This window comes from Phyllobates terribilis, unplaced genomic scaffold (genome assembly GCF_046119375.1).
Source record: "Phyllobates terribilis strain yellow unplaced genomic scaffold, ASM4611937v1 Scaffold_7__3_contigs__length_470593459, whole genome shotgun sequence".
NCBI classification, from domain to species: domain Eukaryota; kingdom Metazoa; phylum Chordata; class Amphibia; order Anura; family Dendrobatidae; genus Phyllobates; species Phyllobates terribilis.
Window position 1 is genome coordinate 270,497,786 of NW_027362767.1, and position 20,995 is coordinate 270,518,780.

General features: G+C 42.6%; 1 long non-coding RNA gene across 2 annotated transcripts in view; it reads left to right on the forward strand.

Moving 5' to 3' along the window:
• LOC141153163 (uncharacterized) overlaps positions 1-20,995 on the forward strand; it is a 154,308-nt gene that overhangs the window by 22,772 nt on the left and 110,541 nt on the right. For both annotated transcript variants that reach the window (XR_012247250.1, XR_012247249.1), the window contains exons 2-3: positions 17,718-17,879; positions 19,242-19,478. This is a non-coding gene — a long non-coding RNA (uncharacterized lncRNA). The remainder of the gene's footprint in view (positions 1-17,717; positions 17,880-19,241; positions 19,479-20,995) is intronic.

Here is a 20,995-nt window from a genome sequence, read left to right on the forward strand (position 1 = left end):
TGCCTTCAGCGGCTCGCAGTGGTATAAAAGGACCTTCCATGACGTCATTTAGTCATATGACAGGTCACGCGACCACCGACGTCAGCGGTCGCGTTACCCGTCACATGACTAAATGACGACATGGAAGGTCCTTTTACCACCACGAGCCGCCAAAGACACAGGAGAAGGAGACCGGGGGCCATCAGAAGGTGAGTAAATGTTTATTTTTTTATTTTAATTCTTTTTTAACTACCGGTACTATGGTACCTGCGTCTAGAGGATAGTCTCCTCTTCTCCATACCCGGGTACCGTTCGCGCATTGAATTGCTTAATATCCGCATGTGCACATGTAGTCATGCGGATATTATGCGGTCCAATGCAAGTCAATGGCGGCTAAAACGCTGCAATTCTGCAAAATTAATGAACGTGCTGCGGATTTTTCCACAATGATAATCCGCAGCGGAAATTTCCGCAGCATGTGCTCAGCACATGCGGATTATCATTGGGGAACACTGCAGACCTATTAACAAGCGTTTTTTAAGTGTTTCCGTGGCGGAAATTATGCTGTGGAAACGCTTAAAAAACGCATAGTGGGCACACAGCCTTATGGTATTTTAGCAACTGCTCTCTTAGGGCCCATGGACACATATTTGTTGCTTTTTTTCTGCACAGATTTCTCACAAATCCTAAAGGATTTCCTGATGCCAGCAAAGTGAATGAGAAACCTGCAGTCTCATGCACACGTTGCTTATTTTTGACTTGCAGCGTGTCATTCAGCGTTTTGTTGCAGATTTCACTCATCACATAGTCTGCAGGAACACGGAAAAGGTCTATCTTTTTTCTTCTTCATTGCACGTAATACATCACGCAGACTTGTATTGCAGCATAGTACTGCATTACTGATGGTGGAAATGTTTCTCTGCCCCTCATCTGTTGGTGCAGGGTGTGGCAATGGTTTTAAAACAGGCAGTAAACATGGATTAAGGCTCTAGCCAAAAGGTTGGATTGTATGTGAAAGCGACAATGTCTGAGACCAAGCAAGCAAACACAGCCCAACACACATCTCCATCCCCCATCCAATTCTATAAAGTCTTCATGTAGTGTGATTTATGTAACAGATGCTAATGCTGGATTCGAGAGGGGTACATTTACAATATTGCAGCCAATTCAATGCTGATCAGCTGCTTTCAATCAGCATTTGGCAAAGTAAAGAAATCGTACAGTAAAAAAAAACAACTTGCTTAGGATCCTCATAAGGAATGAGGCTTCGTGTCATTCTTGAATTGACTCCTCCATTGTGGGACACTCCGTCTCTGATTCGTAGTAAGTTTCTGTATATCACCTCTTCACAAGTAAAGATTAAATGTTGTCTCTGATTATGAATATTATCAAAATATTATTTGTATGATAAAAACTTTAGCAACATGCAATTTCTCTGCTTGTGAGGCTGGTGATGTATCTGGGAGCCTTGTTAACACTCTGATATTCCCATCACTTAACACCTCCGTGTTTTTCTTTTTTTTTTCCCTTAAAATAAACTCTAATTTTAAACACATACCAGCGCCAAATATTCCTCGTGTTCTGTATAAACCACAGTAATAAAGACTGGTTCCCATTTAGGGGCAGACTGAGTGCCAGCAATTTAGGAGGCCCGCAATTATTATCCGTGTGCAGTAGTACACTAATAAACTTCTGACACTGGATTTTCTCCCTTATGATTGGAAGTGATCTGATGGCCAGGAAGGACTGTGGCAAGGACATTAAATGACCTTCTCGTGCACCATGGCCTTGTGAGCTGTGTACGGCAGCCTGTGTTATAGCTACAGCACCCGTTCATCAGAAGCATCATTGGCCACAATTTTTTATGTAGAAGTGTTGTTTGTTTTTGTAATTTTTTCCCTGATTTATTGTTTAATTGAAATAATTTCCTATTGAATGCTCTATTAAACATAGCAGAATATCTGTGGTGCATGTAAACTTATGTACTTATTCATATTGATTACTGTACCCTGTAATGGTGTTCAGAGATAAGCATACCTAGTATCTGCACCATAGTATAATGCATTAGTTTAGCTCTGTTGAGGAACTTTTATTCTATTAAATCATAAACCTGAGTACAAGTACGGATATGAGTTGGGTATGTTCATCATAGCCAAACTCTGGTGTTGCAAAACTGTTGCATGTAGGAAACAAGTAGACCCAAAGTATTTTTTGTGTACTATGTGTTTTTCATATGTGATTTTCCTTTTCTATTCAACGTAATCTTACTACGTGTCATCATCTACTTCTGGACAATGTGGCGCTTAGTACACTCCCCTCTGCTATAAACATTTTTCATGCTGAGGATGTGATTCCATATGTCATCACATGGAGACAATATACAGATGTTACTGATGTCATGCAGCAAAGATGTTCCCAGTTATCCCACTTCTTAAAGGTAAATCACATTATTAGCTAATACTGGTCAATTTGTAGTTAAAGGTAATCTGTCACATTCAGCCTGCAGGTCTGTCTGTGGGCAGCATGGGATCAAGAAGGAGTTATACAAAAAATGCTGGCAAATACTAGATTGGACTGCCCACTGGACTTTTTAATTAAACACAATTATACTGACTTACTAAAGTCCAGCTAAATCTTTTCCTTCAAAGCTATATAACACATCCTGTTTCTGCTCTAAAGCTGCTGGCAAATTGGGCACAATGCTTGCTTAAAGAAGTGGCCATCGATTGTGATGTGAGACCTTTGAACCAATATCATGTGAAACCAATGATGTGAGACTTTTGAACATTATCAATATGTTCAGGATACAAACTGCATGTAAGGGCTCTTTCAGACATCCGATTTTCACATACAAGTGCTATCCGTGGTTTTCATGGATGGCACTCATACCTGTACTAGTCTGTATGGCCATTCACATGTCTGATCTTTCACAAACCAAGTGGCCTGTGGAAAATCGCGGAGACGTGTCCGATTTTGATCTGTCGGATCAAAATCGGCAATGCGAGTGAAAAACTCGGACCGCACTCAGATGACATCCGAGTGCAGTCCGATTTTATTGGGCTGTCAGAAAGGAGGTGGAGACACTTGTTTCTTTTTTCTTTTTTTTTTCTTTTTTATTCCATGTATGAGAAAAACTAATGCCTCTCAGACCAAACTTACCAGAGTCTGATATAAAGTGGTCAGTTTTTCTTGTACGTGAGAAAAAACGGACATCTGAATGAGGACTAAAATCGGTAACCTTGTAAATACTTTGCTTCATTTGATATTGGTTCTAAGTTCTTTTTTGTTTCATTTTTTTTAATCTAAAGTTTAGGATCGGTGAAGTTTGGATGTGTCCTCAACAGTGGAAAAGGGAGTATGCTGCTGGCTGTAGCTTATTTCCCCTAAAATCCATAGATCTGGCATATTGAAATCTATCCCTGACATCATCTATCGGGGAGAGTCAGGAGACCCCTATACACCCAGGATAGTGGGATCCCATTTATCTGGCTCTGCTGGTATGTGAATGGGCACTTTTCAACAGACTGCAATCTAAGGCCACTGCCCCACTATCAGTATTCGGTCAGTATTTTTTCTCAGGAGTGGGAGCCAAAACCAGGAGTGGGTGATAAATGCAGAGTTGGTGACTTGTTTCTATTACACCTTTTCTCTGATTGTTCCTCACCTGGTTTTGGCTCCCACTCCTGAGAAAAAATACTGACCGAATACTGATAGTGGGGCCGTGGCCTTAGACATATAAAATAGTAACCTTAAATAAATCTATTTGCAGTGTTTAATGTTTTTTGTAGATTTATATTCTGAAAATGTATTCTTTATCCTGGCATGTGTTCATCTCCCTTAACAATTTTCAGTCTTCTCAGCTTGGTGAAGGTCTGGTAATGGATCTTTGTACTTGTGTGCTCGCTAATAAATGTCCTATTCAGTCTAGGTGCTAAACTCCCTCTCCACACCGTTTTTTCTTTAAAAGATAAATGTAAATGGGCCATACAGTAAACCTGCTATAGAATAGCCATAATGGCTCAGCTACTGGGATGATAAGGATAATCCAGAATATAACTGTGTCTAATAACTAAAGGAATGGCCCATATGTTTCCCCATCACATTGTGAAGGTCACATAGTGTGATGTAGTAATTGAAATAAAAATCCCAGCAACAGGTTCACTGCAACTACTAAAACAAGTGGAGTATTGGCAGCTTTCTGAACAGGGAACGGATATATTTATTAATGGCTTAGGTAGTAAGGCTTCAGTAGCTCTTTCACTAACACTGCACTTATAAAGCATCTGCTGAGCTCATTATTGCATGTCCAGGCATAATATACCAGCGGAGGTTGTGTCTGCACCTCTTATTGCTATTGCAGATGGTGAAGGACACAACTTCTTACTGATTCTAAAGAAGAAGGACTTCTGTAAAAGATAAGAGCGTGCATTCATCTGATCTAATCTGGACTACTCACCTGTTTTAGTCTTTTATTTCTATCTTTAAAAAACGTTAATTTTCTATAAACCATATAATATTTATCCTCCAATAGCTGGTGACGGATAACTTTAAAAATTCAGTTGCAGAAGGAATGTCTGGTTATTTCGATAACATGTACCTTATTTTTCGGACTATAAGACGCACCGAACCATAAGACGCACCTAGGTTTTAGAGGAGGAAAATAAAAATAAAAAATTAAGCAAAAAATGTAGTCATGATGCACTTTTAAGGGGGATGGGGTCTTCTGCTGACACTGGTATAGGGGTAATGTCCCCCAATTCTGACAATATCCCCCATCCTGGTATATATGCCCCCCCCCCTTCCTTCTATACGTGGTCCCCATCCTGGTATACCTGTCATCCCTCTATCCTGGTATGCATGGCACCCCTCATCCCTATCCTGGTATGCATGGCACCCCTCTTCCCTGTCCTGGTATGCATGGCACCCCTAATCCTCCTCATGCTGCACATAAAAAAAAAAAATAAACACTCCTACTCACCTTTCTTCTCTCCTCCAGCGCTGCGTCCTGTCTGCCTGCACTGATCTCTCCATGTGAGCCGCGCATGACGTCACTGCCATGCGCGGCTCACAAGAAAAGATCAGCTGCCGGAAGTCACTGCTCCCCACACCGGGACTGTGTGCGGGGGGAGCAGTGACTTCACTCTCCTTCATAGCCGGCACACAGCGTAGCCGCAGCGCGGCTCCTGCTGCTGCCGGGCTATCGCGTGTGCCCGCTTATTAAAGGGCATGAATATTCACCCCCTCTCCATGCCCATGGGCGTGGAGAGAGGTTGAATATTCATGCCCTTTAACAGCGGGAACAGGCGATTCCTGCAGCAGCAGGAGCCGCAGCGCTGCTACACTGTGTGCCGCTATTAAGGAGCATGAATATTCAGTGCTCCCCACGCCCCATGGGGCGTGGGGAGCACTGAATATTCATTTTCTTTAGCAGCGGGGACAGTGTAGGCTGCAACGGGCGGCTGCTGCCTCCTGTGCCCCGCCCCTCCATTGCTACCGCGCCCCCCCACACCTCACATATATAATCACACACCCCCCCAACATTCGGACTCCAAAATTTTGGAGGAAAAAAGTGCGTCTTATAGTCCGAAAAATACGGTATCTTTATCTAAACATATGTATAAAATGCACAATTGTGCAGACAGATTAAATTTATCCTGAAAGTTAGTATTTGCTTTAGGAACATATAACAAAGGGAGTCTAATGGGAGCCATTCATAATAATGAGGCAGAAGGAGATTTATAGGCAATGTGCACATCACATTTGTAGCTGCGTCGAGGCTTCTCTCTTGATTTCCTGAAAAATATGATTTGGACTGAGCCCTCGCCGTAGCCATTTACTACAATGAAGCTGAAGGAGTCACTTTGTTCTTCATGCAGCCTTTGTTTCGGTAATGTCCATCTTTTTAGGCATGCGCACACGTATGGCAGATCGTGCTTTTGCGCATGCCTAAAAAAGCAGATACTGCTGGACAGAGTACAAACTGACTCACTTTGACTCATTGTAGTGAATGGATACTTTGGGGGCTACGTCCAAATGCTGTTTTTCAGAAGCCTCGACGGAGCCACAAATGTGTGGCCCGAACCTGATGTGCACATGATCAGGAATAGCGGCGTTTTGGACACAGCGTATTTTTGCTGTGTCCAAAATGCTGCATTCTAATCACGCAGTTAAATGCTCATGTGTTCAGTGAACTATGCGGATTTACCGCATCTAATGACATTCCATTGTGGAAATTTCTGTAGCGGAGACTAGCGTTTCCGCAACAGAAATTAACGTGCTGCGGCTCGTAAACCTGCGCCGCGGGTGAGCTTAAGTAGTGTTAAATAGAAGCACAGTGAGCATGGGATTTCTATAAATCCCATTAGTAATGTAGAACGCAGCGCAAATGCACTGCGTCCAAAACGCTGCTGTTCCTGATCGTTGGCACATAGCCTAAAGCCTAAAATAGACATGTAATTATGGGGTTAACAGCGCTGTTTTAGGGCACTGCACAGCTGACACTAACCTCATATCAGGTGATTATGAAAGTGAAGTCATGGCAAGCTCTATTAATTACACTGCACTGAGCCATCCTCCACATATACAGTACAGACCAAAAGTTTGGACACACTTTCTCATTTAAAGATTTTTCTGTCTTTTCATGACTATGAAAATTGTACATTCACACTGAAGGCATCAAAACTATGAATTAACACATGTGGAATTATATATTTAACAAAAAAGTGTGAAACAACTGAAAATATGTCTTATATTCTAGGTTCTTCAAAGTAGAAACCTTTTGCTTTGATGACTGCTTTGCACACTCTTGGTATTCTCTTGATGAGCTTCAAGAGGTAGTCACCGGAAATGGTCTTCCAACAATCTTGAAGGAGTTCCCAGAGATGCTTAGCACTTGTTGGCCCTTTTGCTTTCACTCTGCGGTCCAGCTCACCCCAAACCATCTCGATTGGGTTCAGGTCTGGTGACTGTGGAGGCCAGGTCATCTGGCGTAGCACCCCATCACTCTCCTTCTTGGTCAAATAGCCCTTACACAGCCTGGAGGTGTGTTTGGGGTCATTGTCCTGTTGAAAAATAAATGATGGTCCAACTAAACGTAAACCGGATGGAATAGCATGCCGCTGCAAGATGCTGTGGTAGCCATGCTGGTTCAGTATGCCTTCAATTTTGAATAAATCCCCAACAGTGTCACAAGCAAAGCACCCCCACACCATCACACCTACTCCTCCATGCTTCACGGTGGGAACCAGGCATGTAGAGTCCATCCGTTCACCTTTTCTGCGTCTCACAAAGACACGGTGGTTGGAACCAAAGATCTCATATTTGGACTCATCAGACCAAAGCACAGATTTCCACTGGTCTAATGTCCATTCCTTGTGTTCTTTAGCCCAAACAAGTCTCTTCTGCTTGTTGCCTGTCCTTAGCAGTGGTTTCCTAGCAGCTATTTTACCATGAAGGCCTGCTGCACAAAGTCTCCTCTTAACAGTTGTTGTAGAGATGTGTCTGCTGCTAGAACTCTGTGTGGCATTGACCTGGTCTCTAATCTGAGCTGCTGTTAACCTACGATTTCTGAGGCTGGTGACTCGGATAAACTTATCCTCAGAAGCAGAGGTGACTCTTGGTCTTCCTTTCCTGGGGCGGTCCTCATGTGAGCCAGTTTCTTTGTAGCGCTTGATGGTTTTTGCAACTGCACTTGGGGACACTTTCAAAGTTTTCCCAATTTTTCGCACTGACTGACCTTCATTTATTAAAGTAATGATGGCCACTTGTTTTTCTTTACTTAGCTGCTTTTTTCTTGCCATAATACAAATTCTAATAGTCTATTCAGTAGGACTATCGGCTGTGTATCCACCTGACTTCTGCACAACACAACTGATGGTCCCAACCCCATTTATAAGGCAAGATATCCTACTTATTAAACCTGACAGGGCACACCTGTGAAGTGAAAACCATTTCCGGTGACTACGTCTTGAAACTCATCAAGAGAATGCCAAGAGTGTGCAAAGCAGTCATCAAAGCAAAAGGTGGCTACTTTGAAGAACCTAGAATATAAGACATATTTTCAGTTGTTAAGTATATAATTCCACATGTGTTAATTCATAGTTTTGATGCGTTCAGTGTGAATATACAATTTTCATAGTCATGAAAATACAGAAAAATCTTTAAATTAGAAGGTGTGTCCAAACTTTTGGTCTGTACTGTATCTGCATGGAAAGTAGCTTATATTCTGTCAGTGCAACACTCGTGTAGCTGGCTGTGAACCATCCAAAAGTGAGAATGAGTGCAGCGGTGATCATTGCCCATCTTCTGCTGAGACCCCTTTAAATTCCTATCAGACTGATTTTGATTACATTATATTCCGAAATTCAGCATCTGCCTTTCAATGGCCGTCTTTTATTTCCTTGACCTTTTAAACCACTAATCACTAATGGAAAAGCAATGGCTGAAAAATCTTTGCTAATTTTCTTTCGATTGGCAGGCTGCTCACAAAAGTTAGCATTGGATACAGCAAAGTGTCTGTGGCCACATTTAGAAAATGTTGTATTGCTCAGTGTCAAAGATCTCAGCCGGAGGGGGTCGTAACTTAACCCACCCGCTGTTATCTTTGGAGCGAACAGCTCTCTTGCTGCATCCTATCATCTGGACAATTACACGATTGGCCGACGATTAATGGAGGAGGCCGCAGATAGGCCGGTTATCGGGAAACTATTAGTGGAAACAAACTGAGCGTATGGTATATACATCTCCAACTCATCGAATATGTGTATATACCCCCCGATATGGTCACAGCAAGCTCCACGATAACCCAATTACTACTCACTGCCACCACCAGTCGTGTTTTATACCGGCTGACTGTAGGGCTTGTTCTGGTTGTGTATGGCTTCAGGGTGCGGGTTACAGAACAAAAGGAACAGAACAATTAAATTTTATATTTAATACAAAACGATAGGCAATGTTTATAAAAAATATACAAAAGATTTTACAAAGGGAACAAAACCATACAGCATATACAATTACAGAAAATAAAAGGGATTAACAAAGAACTTACTAGGCCAATCACAGATGATTCAGCTAGTTAAGGAGAGCACTTTGATTGGAGACTTTCAGTGAATGGGATTCATGCATGCACCGAAGTGTATCTCTCTACAGGAATACAGATCATAGTTTGCCTTGATGTCTTATCAGCACCTAAGTCACGTTCACACCCTCCCCCCTACCCCCCTTGATGACCTCACGTGGGCCGGGCAGTGGGATATTCTCAGCCCTTCAGGATTTTATGAAATTCACAACTTATTCAATATCTTCACGCCGGGTGCTTGCATTAGTTTAAAATCTCCACCATATTTTTTATTGTGATTTTTACCTTTGCCCAGAGATCAAACATGACATGGCTGTTGTCAGCAATCTGACCACTATTGATTTGAGACTTTATAGGCAGGGGTTACAGATATGAAAAAGCATGCATCTTTTTTTCTGATTCGCCCTGAAGATGAAAATATATGTCCCATCACTAACGGAATTCTTTCTGAGACTTGCGTCTAGTGTCAATGTATAGCATTTACCTGGCAGGAAACAGTATCACTTGAATTTAAGATGCATTTCCTGTGAACAAATCCTCTTCCAATTTGCTATCTATGTGTAAACACATGTACCTTTGTACCTTTTCTGTCTCAATTACTTGTTCAATCTATAACTCTTTGTCTACGCATAAAAGACATCCTTGGTGGTACTACCGGGGTCTTTTGTCCTAAAAGGAGCTGCCGCATTTTAATTAAGATTGTCACTTCCCTTCCTCTTCAATCTATAAATCTCATTCTTATTCATTCCCCATATGTTAAACTGTGTAATTCAACTACTAAAAGAGATTTGTAGATTGTAAGCCCCTTTTGCTACTGCATTTCTGTGTGACAGATAAGGAGGGAGGGGGGCGGTGAATGCCCCCCTCTAGTGTAACTTCAGAGATTTTAATATTTTCTATGACAGCATTGCATTCTAAGTTTTGGACAACATCCATGGAACATACAGTACAGACCAAAAGTTTGGACACACCTTCTCATTTAAAGATTTTTCTGCATTTTCATGACTATGAAAATTGTACATTCACACTGAAGGCATCAAAACTATGAATTAACACATGTGGAATTATATACTTAACAAAAAAGTGTGAAACAACTGAAAATATGTCTTATATTCTAGGTTCTTCAAAGTAGTCACCTTTTGCTTTGATGACTGCTTTGCACACTCTTGGCATTCTCTTGATGAGCTTCAAGAGGTAGTCACCGGAAATGGTTTTCACTTCACAGGTGTGCCCTGTCAGGTTTAATAAGTGGGATTTCTTGCCTTATAAATAGGGTTGGGACCATCATTTGTGTTGTGCATAAGTCTGGTGGAAACACAGCTGATAGTCCTACTGAATAGACTGTTAGTTGCTTTTTTCTTGCCATAATACAAATTCTAAGTAAAGAAAAACGAGTGGTCATCATTACTTTAAGAAATGAAGGTCAGCCAGTGCGAAAAATTGGGAAAACTTTGAAAGTGTCCCCAAGTGAAGTTGCAGAAACCATCAAGCGCTACAAAGAAACTGGTTCACATGAGGACCGCCCCAGGAAAGGAAGACCAAGAGTCACCTCTGCTTCTGAGGCCAAGTTTATCCAAGTCACCAGCCTCAGAAATCGCAGGTTAACAGCAGCTCAGATTAGAGACCAGGTCAATGCCACACAGAGTTCTAGCAGCAGACACATCTCTTCAACAACTGTTAAGAGGAGACTTTGTGCAGCAGGCCTTCATGGTAAAATAGCTGCTAGGAAACCACTGCTAAGGACAGGCAACAAGCAGAAGAGACTTGTTTGGGCTAAAGAACACAAGGAATGGACATTAGACCAGTGGAAATCTGCTTTGGTCTGATGAGTCCAAATTTGAGATCTTTGGTTCCAACCACAGTGTCTTTGGGCGACGCAGAAAAGGTGAACGGATGGACTCTACATGCCTGGTTCCCACCGTGAAGCATGGAGGAGGAGGTGTGATGGTGTGGGGGTGCTTTACTGGTGACACTGTTGGGGATTTATTCAAAATTGAAGGCATACTGAACCAGCATGGGTACCACAGCATCTTGCAGCGGCATGCTATTCCATCCGGTTTGCGTTTAGTTGGACCATCATTTATTTTTCAACAGGACAATGACCCCAAACACACCTCCAGGCTGTGTAAGGGCTATTTGACCAAGAAGGAGAGTGATGGGGTGTTACGCCAGATGACCTGGCCTCCACAGTCACGAGACCTGAACCCAATCGAGATAGTTTGGGGTGAGCTGGACCGCAGAGTGAAGGCAAAAGGGCCAACAAGTGCTAAGCATCTCTGGGAACTCCTTCAAGATTGTTGGAAGACCATTTCCGGTGACTATCTCTTGAAGCTCATCAAGAGAATGCCAAGTGTGGGCAAAGCAGTCATCAAAACAAAAGGTGTCTACCTTGAAGAACCTAGAATATAAGACATATTTTCAGTTGTTTCACACTTTTTTGTTAACTATATAATTCCACATTTGTTAATTCATAGTTTTGATGCCTTCGGTGTGAATGTACAATTTTTATAGTCATGAAAATACAGAAAAATCTTTAAATGAGAAGGTGTGTCCAAACTTTTGGTCTGTACTGTATGTTGTATGTATTTCTTTACTGGGGTAGAAAGATAGTGAGATACCTGCGGGAACATAATTCTATGTATAGTAACTTGTCAGCTGGTTCAGCTTTACTTACTCAGGACAGAAAGCCTTGGCAGTATTTTAGGGAGTAACATACGGAATGGCATCATTTTTTCATCCTGCTGCTGGAACTGTAATAAGTGAATCTTTTCTTTGGCTTCATTCTTCCTTGGCTCTCACTTTTTAGAGCAAAATGAGAGATGGAAGCCAGATTCAAAGCCTTATGCTTGAGAAAACATTACTTCCCAAGTGTGGTCTTAAACGTCTAAACTTATTTTTTTTCTGAAAGTTTTGTGTTGCAGTTAACTTTTTGCACATAACATTTCATGATCTCTGATTAGTTGAGGTACTAAGATTAGCAGGATCTGGGTCTGTTTGTCCGACCTTCCACGAGTTTGATGTAATTTACAAGTTTACTCTACCACCCCAGGCTAGACTAGGATAGGTCGCCCATTACAGATGTCTGCCCGGTCTAGTGTTCTTCTCCATGGACAATATGAGGTAACTAGCTTACATACGTAATCATTATTAAATGGCTGACATAAACTGCACAGCTGCTATTGTGACTTTTTACATTTTTTTTCTTTTAAGTAAATAATTTCTCTGGTTGACATTGAGCAATGTCTGCATCATTTAACATATATTTGTTTTTTTACTTTACTTACTAGACAGTCGAGGAGACCAGGTAGAGACGGCCCAGGATTATTGACTTCAAGGGGACAAGTGCCCAATATGCACCAAACCATTGGATTCTTGCACTTACTAAGTTTGTAGAACTGATGAATATTGTGAGTTGGGCATCAGATCTTGTTTTGTTTTTTTTTAATTGGTTATTGGGAAAGCTTTTCCCGTGTCTGTTGCGATAGCACAGTAGACTTTTTTTTTTTACAAGTTCGTTTGTATGACGATTCATACTCTATGTAGCAAAAACACAATATGGTTCATGATGGTACATGAAATCAGAGTTATTGTGTGTGTGAAGATGGTGAAATGTTCATCAGTCTGGCACGACTGAATCTGCTTTCACAGACGACACGGTATCTACAATAATTGTAATAATGTTACCCTCCTCCATACACTTTTCCATTTTTCAAATCACTGATTTCTGTATTAGTGGTTTAATGAATTGTGATCGTACAAGCTGCAATTATGAGTTACGTGGGTCATATACGCAGTGGGTTTTCCTTCCCTATTTTCCAGACAGAAAAATCCCCTGCATATGACAGTGCAGTATATGGATAAGGTTTAGGAAAAATTATGTCCTTAAAGGAGATTTGCTGTGGAAATTGAGCGGTTGATTGCAATTTGCCAAATCTGACTCAAGTTTGTCCTGTGTGGACATACCCTTTCCTTTTCCAATCTCAAGTCATTCCTATTTGAGCCCATCATGGCTGAGGTAGATATAACACCGTCCAGGTCCCACAGTTGCAAAGCTACAGAGTCATCGGCTGATCCATAACTCTCATAAACGGCATAGCAAATTGTACGGCTGTGAATGAAAAATCCAACCTTTCCAGTATCAAGCAGTCAAGGGAGCGTCTTATAGTGAAGACATGAATGTGGAAAAGTATCTAATGTCTCTGTATTACTTAACATTTTTGCAAACCTCATATACACTTGGGTATTGTGCCATGGGTGTTGTAAACTGCACAAAGCCACGTAACAGCTTAAACTCTGATGAACCTATGTTTTAGCATTGGCCACCACAATAAGAATCATAGACAAGCTGCATGTCTGATATTCATAGCAGTTAAGTGGAATGAAAAGTAGAAAAATATGTGATCGAGCACTGTTCCAATGTCTTCCTGTGTGGGGAGGAAGTCTCACATTGCTAGAAATGCTGGTTGGGGCACACAGAAGCGCTGCATACTGACAGGGGATCTCCAGGAATAATACATACAGTGGTGTAAAAAAGTGTTTTCCAGACTGATAGATCTCAATTACTTTGTTTCTCATTTGTTCCTGATTTTCTTTGGATCACGGCATGATGTCTAGCTTTTGAAGATCTTTTGGTCTACTTCACTTTGTCAGGCAGGTCATATTTAAGTGATTTCTTGATTGAGAACAGGTGCGGCAGTAATCAGGCCTGTGTGTGGCTAGGGAAATTGAACTCACCTTCCCAAAGATGTGATAAGCTACAGTTCATTTATGTTTTAAGAGAGCGGGGGCTATCACTTTTTCACACAGGGCCCTGTAGGTTTGGATTTATTTTTCACTTAATAATGAAGACATTCATTTAAAAACTGCATTTTGTGTTTACTTGTGTTATCTTTGTCTAATATTTAAAATTGTTTTGTGATCTGAAACATTTAAGTGTGACAAACATGCAAAAGAATAAGAAATCAGGAAGGAGGCAAAAACTTTCACACCACTGTATGTTTCCGACACTTGGTAGTCTACATGGTGTTATGCACTTTTGTATGGGCCTAGAGCTGTAGTCTGAGTTGTGCTAGAAGGGACTGAAGGGCTGCAAAATGTATATCCGAAAATGTGAGCACTTCACTATAATAAAGTTGTGTTTTTATGCTTTGGCCTTTGTGGTTTATGTCTTGTTCACAGACTGAAACTAAACATCTGATTGAAATACAGTACAGACCAAAAGTTTGGACACACCTTCTCATTTAAAGATTTTTCTGTATTTTCATGACTATGAAAATTGAACATTCACATTGAAGACATCAAAACTATGAATTAACACATGTGGAATTATATACTTAACAAAAAAGTGTGAAACAACTGAAAATATGTCTTATATTCTAGGCTCTTCAAAGTAGCCACCTTTTGCTTTGATGACTGCTTTGCACACTCTTGGCATTCTCTTGATGAGCTTCACCTGTGCAGATATCTTTGCATGGTGTGTATGAGATTTCCTAAAATTTTGTGCACTAATGATGGCACTGATAGCCACAGCAGAATTTCCACAAACAAATAAGCAGCCAAAAATCACTGCATATTTGCTAATTGGGAACATAATGTAATCTGGCTCTGAAGTTCTACACTTGTTAATGGAACTACCGGTGCCATCATGCCATTGATACTTAATATGTTGTAAGTGCACAAAGAGGAGAGAAAAGAGGTGTTCTGACATAGCTAGGCTCTGGAAAGTTCCTAACCTGAAGGCTCTCTAGAACTTGGTAATGGCCAGCACTGCACAATGTCAGGAAAGGGCCTCTGACTGCAAAGCCCCCCCCCCCCCCTTTGTATATTTAGTGTTTTTTGTTCTCACTTCCCACCCCCCTGTATAGCCTGCTGGGTTTTAGCATTTCATTTTTGTTGGCCAATAGTAAGCATGACTGGCTAGTACAGCCCCTTCCTTTGAGTTTAAGAGACTGCACTAAGCCAGTCTACTCCTCTTCCCCTGTGTTCAGGTCCCGGAGGTCCTCATGGTCCCGCCCTGTCTGGAGAAGAGATATGTCTGACCCCCCTCATCAAATTATTTTGTGACCTGGTGGCGCAAGAAGTTGAGCGATGGCTACAACCCCTTATTTCAGAGCTCAGTACTTACCCCCCTGTTCCAGCTGCAGCAGTGTCGTCAGGCCAGCAGTCCGCAAGGTTTTCCCACCTTACTGTTCGCCTTAGCCCCAGCTCTCCTGCTCCTCTGACTGCAGAGCGCTTAGACGTACACCATGCAGTGGGCTTATCCCCGCTGACTCTCTCCCCGTCTACTCTATCCCCGCATGTTTTAGAACACGGGGCCATTTTTCAACCGTTAGTCTCTGCTTTGCCTCTCCAACAGCCTCCCTTTGTTACCGCTACTATGTCCTTTCATCCTATTCCCACGCAGATTCTACCTGTGCCCCAAACCAGTACAATGGGTGCAAGACGCAGTAGTTCTGCATCTGGATAGGCTGGGGATCCAATTCCCAATTCTCCCTACCCCCCCTCCACCCAATTGACGAAACCAACCTCCATCAGGCCAGCAGCTTCTCGATGGATGCAAGCTCCCATCAGCCCAGCAGCTCTTTTGGGCGCCGCAGCATGTGCAATGCATATTGCTGTGCAATTATAAATAAAATCCATTAACACCTGCATCACTGAGTACTAATGGTGCTGTCCCTCCAGCTCCCGCTGTTCCTCTTGGTGCTGCTTCATTGGCAGGTTCCTCTACTCCTCTTTCCCACAGAATCAGATGGGACAAGTGTAAACGCCCTGGTTCCAGCTCCTCCTCTTTCGATGCTTCACACCACTTTCATGGACACCGTTCTTCAGGTCAGCGCAGCAAGTGTTCCATGCATTCGCCTTGGATGTCCGTATTCTACAAGGGATGTCACAGATCTCAGTCCTCTAGATGGCGCTCTTCGTCATCATCGGAGTCTTCCAGTGCATCGGCGAGTCCCATTAGCCGACTTTGTGTTAGAAGTGAGAAACGCAAGCCGAGTGGTGTCATCCAGGGCTTCCAGCCTGTTCCTTCCTCACACGTCCGGTTATCCTGATGCCGGAATTCCTCCTTCAATTGGAGTCCCACCTCCAGCTACAGACGTGGGTGAGAGAAATTTATCGGGAGAAGAAAAAAAATGAGCGTGCGGGTTTGGTTTCTGCAATTAAGGCATTATTGGAGCAGTTATCTGCGCTGTTAGTAAAATTTTTGTTAGTAACGTTGTACACACTTTGGCTAGCGTATACTAAGATTTGTTTTCCTGTGGGATTAACCCCTTGGGGTCTCGTTTAGACAATGAGACTGGAAATAAAATTTGGGATAATGGTACATTGACATCTGGTCATTTAATATCGGTGGATCAGCACACATTTAACAAGGAAAGGAGACCAGTTGATAGACCTTTTGATGGTTTTTGCAATATTTTGCCTATATCTATGAACAATTAGTAGCAGGAATTTTCTGTTTTAGGTTGTAACATGGGCCAGAAGCATCCAGAACGCTGTTCTGAATTATTTATATATCAAGATATGATATATAGCTCCTACAAAGCCCATGGCGGTACTTCTTGGTGGTGTTATGGCGAGGAGTTCCAGTGGCGGCTGGCCCTGCAACCAGAAATTTGTTGAGTGGTGGGGGGGGCGATTAAAGCAACCGACGTTTTGGCTTCGGCTCATGTTGTCTCAAAAGCATCCCTCATTTTCAGTAGCAGCTACTTGTCAACCCTGAGCAGCAGGCCAAAACTTAGCGGTCGTACGTAGACACGGGGCCTGTTGGCTGTTTAACTAGAGACATTGCAGTTTTTCCGGGTTGTTTAAATATAAACACAAATGTTCTGCATGTGGTGGAGCCCATCCTGTGGTCTGGTGACCCCCGCAGGTAAACTACCATGCAAACCCTCTTCCCATGCCAAACAGAAGGATCATAAGGACCTTGGTGAGCGTAACCGCAATGGGTCCTTGGTTAAACGAATATCCTAATAAAGATGTGGCGGGTTCTCTACTTCTCACCTATGTCATTTTCATCCCATTTAGAGTTCATAATTCTCCCAATTTTGCAAGAAATTTAATCCACCCATGAGCGCCCTGAGATTCTCCATAATAAAATTTAAAAAAGAGGTTGCATTTAGGCAGAATGGTTGGTCCTTTTCTATCCCCTCCTTTCCATGACTCCAGACTTTCTCCACAGGGCGTAATCCCGAAAAAAGAACCAAGCACATTTTTACTTATTTATCATCTATCTTACCTCAAGGCGTATTCCGTCAATGACGGGATTTTGTTGGAGGACGCCTCCGTCTCCTTCAACAGAGTGGTTGCGCCAGTGTGGGAGGCTGGAGCTGGAGCTTTGCCAGCAAAATCCTACATTGAGTCAGCTTTTCGTTTATTGCCTGTCCATCCTGAATGCTTCCACCTATTCGGATGTCAGGTCGACGATGATTATTATTTCACCACATGCCTACTAATGGGTTGCTCTATATCGTGTAATTATCTCAAACTCATCAGTTCCTTATTGGATTGAGTCGTCAGGTCCAAAACCGCCATTAGATCTGTCATCCATAATCTAGATGACTTCCTATTTGTGGATTAAAAAAAAAATGTAATTTATGGCCGTACCTAGTTGACAAGTTTAAAATTATATTGTGATGTTTCTATGTTCCTTTGTCTGCAGAAAGAAAACATCTGTCCATTTGTCCCGTTACTACCCTGTCTTTCTTAGGGATGGAAATTGATACCAAAACAATGGTTTTTCGCCTGTCTATGAAAAGATCAAGAAATTCCTGCATCTGATCGAAGGTTTACTGAACACAATACCCACAGATTCACCAAGCAGGTAAAAATGGGTACACAGGAGTATAGACACCAGAATAAAATTACAATAATTTATTTAATTCAAAAAGATAAAAAAAACATCAATTTAAAATAAGCAGGAAAATGTTTTTTTTAAGCTCAACAGGGAATGAAATATGGTGGATCTAACCAGGTACTGAAAATGAAATATATAACCATGTATATACTGGAGACTCTAGAAAAAAAGGGGAAGGAAAGGGTTTTGTTAGAATCTACCTATTCTCAATACGTGTCTTTATAACAGGTCTGGAACCAAGGTTAATTTCATATGCAAAATCAATGGATACAGGTGCCCATACTATCCCAATCCACAGCAAATGGAAATAAATAAAGTGCAAGTGCCTAGCTGCAAGTTTTCAATATGAAGTAATAGTCCCATAAACTCTATTGGAGGCATCAGTGGGATAGGAAAGCTCCGGTATAGACAAGCATATGGAATTAAATACAGCAGGAAGGAAAAGTATACCTGAACCCTGAAGCTTCACCCCGACGCCGCCGATTTGCCATGCTTCTTCCAGGGGGCGCCATTGATTTTGCATAAGAAATTAAAGGGGTTGTTCACTACATTTTATCACCCCCCCCCCCATTGTATTCTCCCAGGGCCCCTAAGTGATTTTGTAATTATATGCGGTGCAGTTACTGCCTGTGAGTGGCGCTATCGCTGGCCGCTCACAAGCATCACGTGACCCCCGGCTGCATCCGGGTCTGACATCCGCTGATGTCACGTCATGATTCCGGATGCAGCTGGAGGTCTCTCTTCTTCGTTCCACCGACGAATTCTGGGTTGTGGCCGGGGTTACCCCTCATGTCACAACCGGCATCCACCGCATGCTCTCCCTCTCCCCGTTCATTGGGAAAGCGCACGGTGGATGCTGGGTGTGATGCGGTGGGTAACCCCGCCCACAACCCAGCATCCACCACGGGGACCGCGTCACTGATTCAACGCCTCACGACGTGACATCAGTGGCGGGTCACGTGATGCTTGCGAGCGGCCCGCGGTAGCGCCGCTCACAGGCAGTATCTGCAACACAAGGTAATTACAAAATCCCTCAGGGGTCCCGGGGGAATACATTGGGGGGTAATAAAAAGTTGTGAACAACTTCTTTAACCTTGGTTCCAGACCTGCTATAAAGACACGTATGAAGCATATATATATATATAATATATATATTAGTGCAGACCGAAAGTTTGGACACACCTTCTCATTTAAAGATTTTTCTTTATTTTCATGACTTTGAAAATTGTACATTCACACTGAAGGCATCAAAACTATGAATTAACACATGTGGAATTATATACTTAACAAAAAAGTGTGAAACAACTGAAAATATGTCTTATATTCTAGGTTCTTCAAAGTAGCCACCTTTTGCTTTGATGACTGCTTTGCACACTCTTGGCATTCTCTTGATGAGCTTCAAGAGGTAGTCACAAGTCCAGGCCCCGACCCCTCTGCTTCACCACTCGACACCAGCCACAGCCAGCACAGGTACAGGCCTCGGCTCCAGCTGCTCTGCCTAACGGCCGACAGCATCTCACGTCTGCCGCCACCGGAGGACCCTGCGATCCCTCTCGACCACCACCGGTAAGGTAACGTTCGGACCATAAGACACACCCCCCATTTTCCTTCCAAATTTTAGGGGGGAAAAGTGCATCTTATAGTCCAAAAAATACGGTATATAAAAAAAAATCTTTGACTATGTGATAATTATCTGACCAAAGGTTTCTGTTACGTAAGGAAGGTAACCCTTCTACAAATGCAATCCTTACTGGGTTTATTTGGTTTTTGTCTGTCGGGTTATGCCCGTGGGCAAAGTGTTTTCACAGCAGTTGGCATTAGCACCCAAAGGTGCGTCCCAATCCAGTCATCGAATTAGAATTTTTTTTTATACTTGTTCAATGGTCACACGTGTTTTATGTCAGCGAAGGTTTCTAACCAGGAGTTAAAGTTACGTTCTGTTGCAGCGGTGTCAGTTGGTTTTGGAGCATTTTTTGGTGGCCAATGGTGTGCAGGTCAATGGCCTAATTCTTGGAATGAGCAAGGATTGTGTCAAAATCATACTTTACTTGAACTTTTTCCTGTAGATGCAGCAGCAGACCTTTGGGGTGGGCATTTTTCCAATAAGAAAGTTTATTTTTGGACAGACAACCGATTACATAAATCAGATGTCATCCTTTTATCTTCCTGTGCTGTGTCTTTCCACCTCCTAACTCTGTTGTGTTCACATGAGAATATATGGTTCTGGGCCTGGCATGTCCCTGGAGCTAATAACAACCTGGCTGACTCATTGGCTATGTGCCCACGATGCAGAAATGCTCAGGATTTTTTCCTCTCCTCCACACCCGGGTACCATCCGCACATTAGAACGCGCCAAATTACGCAAGTACAGATGCAGTCTTGCGGAATTGGCGCGTTCTAATGCAAGTCAATGGCTGCGAAAACGCAGCACTTCCGCAAAATAATTGCTAGTCCTGCGTTTTTTTCTGCAATGATAATCCGCAGCGGAAATTTCCGCAGCATGTGCACAGCACATGCGGATTATCATTGGGGGACATGGCGGACCTTCTACCATGCGTTTTTTAAGCGTTTCTGCAGCGTTTTTGCCGCTGCGGAAATGCTTAAAAAACGCATCGTGGGCACACAGCCATTGTCACATTTTAATTGGCAGGTTTTTCAGAGAGCTTGTCCCCAATGCCCACTCTTTGGCTTGCCTTGCCCTCCTTCCCTGTTGGACCTAACAGTGAGTGGCTGATGCCACTAGTCCTATCCTCCGTTGCCCCATCCACTTGGCAGTCTTAAGGTAAGGCATGGGATGGTTGGTGCTATTTAAGTGTAGACCTGTGCACAGTTGATGTCAGTCCAGACTGGATGTTGCTATCGAGTTTATCTTGCAGCTGCTCAGTACTGGTGTTTCAGGGTCATCAGCCCAAAGCGCTTGTTGAGTTTGGCATTTTATTTCCAATTATTAGAATGGCCGGATGCCACTAAGGGACAGGCTTTGAAGGGGTGGAAAAGGTCTCACCCTAGCAAGGAATGTAGACGCCCCATTTCTTTCTTCTTGTTGAACCGTATTCATTCCCTCACGTCATTGGTTTGTCATT